We start from the raw sequence: 3,040 nt of genomic DNA on the forward strand, positions 1-3,040 counted from the left end.
TGCAGAATGGGGTTATCGAAAAGGTGATGGATGATGGGCATCAAGAAATGGGATTGCTGATCTTTTTGCAATGGTCACAGATGCTAATGATCTCTTGATAGAAGAAATCTACACTGTTTGTGGGCTCTGGCTTATATAATCATAGTAGGAAGTTGGGGAGGACCACTTAATGATGCTCTATCATTTGTACCTGTGCAAGCAGCATGAGGCTCGAGCTACTTTTTCCAATTATGGATTCTTGATCAGATTGAGTGGTACCCCTCCCCAATGGATTTTGTTGTTGTAGGGGGCCACTCATGCCAACCTCTTCTCCATGGCTCTTAAAGTCTGATACGGCTGGGAGATTACGGGTAGGTTAAATGCTCTCTGAATCATCTCCACCATGAAATGGTAATAGTGAAGTTGTCTGTCTACATGCACCTAGCTCATGGTGCTTGTCACTTTGTTGTAGTTGTCCACGAACTCCATAATCTGTTTGAGATTGAAATGGCAGGGAAACTTTGCTGCCACTTTCTGTAGACCGAATGCTCTGATGTACAGTATCACTTCAGGGTCTTGGAGGGCAACATATGGTGCTATATTGTGGTAGTATATCTTGTAATCTCTTACATTGTGCCTAAGCTGTGAGGGCAAGACTATTGATTGTAGCTACTTTAGCCAGTGTTGTCCCAGCGGGGCAGTGAAAACCATGTCACCCATACTCCATGCTTCATGAAATTGTGCATTTTCACAGTATCCTAAATACTTCTCTTTTAGAGGGTGCATGTGGTAGATTGCTATGCAGAGGACTTTGGTTCGTGAAACTGCTCTTGTTCCATTTGATATGGCAATGGGAGGGAAATGGTACAGGAGTAAGAGTGCTCTCAACGGAAGTGGAACAAAAGAGGGTGAGAGAGAGGGAGAACCAAAAGAGAGCCACACAAGTTTTGGTGGGTGCAAAACACCCTAATCTTCTATGTCATCCATATAAGTGTGTGTTTGAGTATTGTACATATAGCTTGGGTTAAGGAAGGGTTAAGGCATAGTGGCCTTTAACCCCCACAACCTCCCACATAAAGGCCAATGTGCCTTTAAGGGAGAACAACGAGTGAGCATACTATCCAATGCCCATTAGTACATGACAATACTCAAACCGTTGACTAGGTAACTCTTCATCAGCATATCTACAGGGTTATCATTTGTATGAACCTTGACAAGCTCTATGCTCTTGTCCTCAAGTACCTCCCTGATGAAATGGTACCTGACCTCAATGTGTTTGGTCTTTGTATGAAAGATTGAATTTTGTGCTAAGCTAAATAGAACTCATGGAATCCTTTTAAAATTTCATCGTGATGGGGATAGATCATTGCAATTATTGATCTTCAACGAGGAATTCCTAGTAAGCACGAGTCATCAGCTCGCGTTGACTACGTCCCTACCCTTTGTACACACTGCCCATCGCTCCTACCGATTGAATGGTCCGGTGAAGTTTTCGGATTGCGGCGACGCCGGTGGTTCGCCGCCGGTGACGTTGTGAGAAGTTCATTAAGCCTTATCATTTAGAGGAAGGAGAAGTCGTAACAAGGTTTCCGTAGGTGAACCTGCGGAAGGATCATTGACACACATCCGTGAGAAACACCGTGAACCGTGGACGTAACGTCGAGGGGCCACGCTTGGAGGTGCGGCTGCCGGTGCCATGCTCCCCGTTGGAGCCGGGCAAAAGTGGGCGTGGCATCGAGCCGGGACGGCCCATCAGCCACGCAGTGGGGGCGGGGATCTTCCCCCGTTTGCCATGCGGGCAGCCCCCCTCCTCCGTGCCTCGGCACGGGGCCGCATGATAAACCTTCCGCCCCCCTCACGGGGGGTGCGAGGCACCGAAGAAACGCAATGGTCTGATCTCCCTCCCTCGTGGAGGACGTAACACAAGTAAAAACGACTCTCAGCAACGGATATCTTGGCTCTTGCAACGATGAAGAACGCAGCGAAATGCGATACGTAGTGTGAATTGCAGAATTCCGCGAATCATCGAGTCTTTGAATGCAACTTGCGCCCGCGGCTTATCCAAGGGCATGCCTGTCTGAGCGTCCTCACCACAACCACGCCCCTCACCCCTCCTCTTCGACAGGGGCCGAGCGGCGGAGCTAGCCATCCATGATGCCCCACCGGGGCAGTGCGGTCGGCTGAAATGGATAGGTGGCATTGAGTGGCGAGGCGTCGCAAGGGTGGTCCGCCCCTCGCGGGGCCGCAATTTGCAGACGAATCGCCCGGAGGTGCACGTGCCGAGATCGGGCTCGCGGGAGGTGCCAACGAGCTCCCCTCGTATTGGAACATGGACCTCAGATCAGGCTCGGGGGGGTCACTTAGTGTAATATGTCTATATCACGTGCGTGCAAGGGTTCTTTTCTAAATCCCTATGTAACCTATTTGTAGTATTTCCTGGTATCCCCTCTGTAAATTTTGGGAAATTTTATAAATCCCCTTCTGTAAGTATATTTATTTTCCTAGAGGAATTTTAAAAGTCCTTATGTGAGTCATACACTACTACTTTTTGAGTCCCTTTAGGTAGGATGAGATATTAAACTGCAAGATCTCTACATCACCTGCATTATTTGAATCTACACACAAAAAATTAAGGTACCGACTGCAATAATGGGCAATGCATAAGTTTAAGATGGGTTTGTGTCCTGATGATGCCATAAGGCAAGAGAAACAAAGAATAAAGACATATGTGCAAAAATTAAGAGGAACAAATATCAAACAAGACAAATCATGTGTGCCGTACACCAAGAGCAAAGAATTGTGCAAAGCCACTTGAAACACGTAAAGAGCTCAAGAAACAACCTTTATAAAAATACTACATGAAAGATTGGGAGCTTTTATAAATGCTTTATATCTTTCAATTTTTTACAAAACCATATGTATGGGTGTTTTAGCTAAGAGAAGGGATGATAGATTAGCCAATTTTACAAAGCATTCAATGACGATATATAATATTTATTTCTTGCCAAATACAAACATCCACTAAGTCATATCAAACCATGAAGCCATGGTATTAAAACCA

At 46.1% G+C, this 3,040-nt stretch overlaps 1 non-coding gene across 1 annotated transcript; it reads left to right on the top strand.

The window, feature by feature from the left end:
- Positions 1 to 1,913: 1,913 nt before the first annotated feature.
- Positions 1,914 to 2,066, top strand: LOC147893488 (5.8S ribosomal RNA). The gene has a single exon (XR_015542293.1). It is a non-coding gene; the product is annotated as a 5.8S ribosomal RNA (ribosomal RNA).
- The last annotated feature ends 974 nt before the right edge of the window (positions 2,067 to 3,040 follow it).

This window comes from Dipteris shenzhenensis, chromosome 15 (genome assembly GCF_047967505.1).
Source record: "Dipteris shenzhenensis isolate YYH24624 ecotype China chromosome 15, Dip_SZ_1.0, whole genome shotgun sequence".
Classification (NCBI taxonomy): Eukaryota; Viridiplantae; Streptophyta; class Polypodiopsida; order Gleicheniales; family Dipteridaceae; genus Dipteris; species Dipteris shenzhenensis.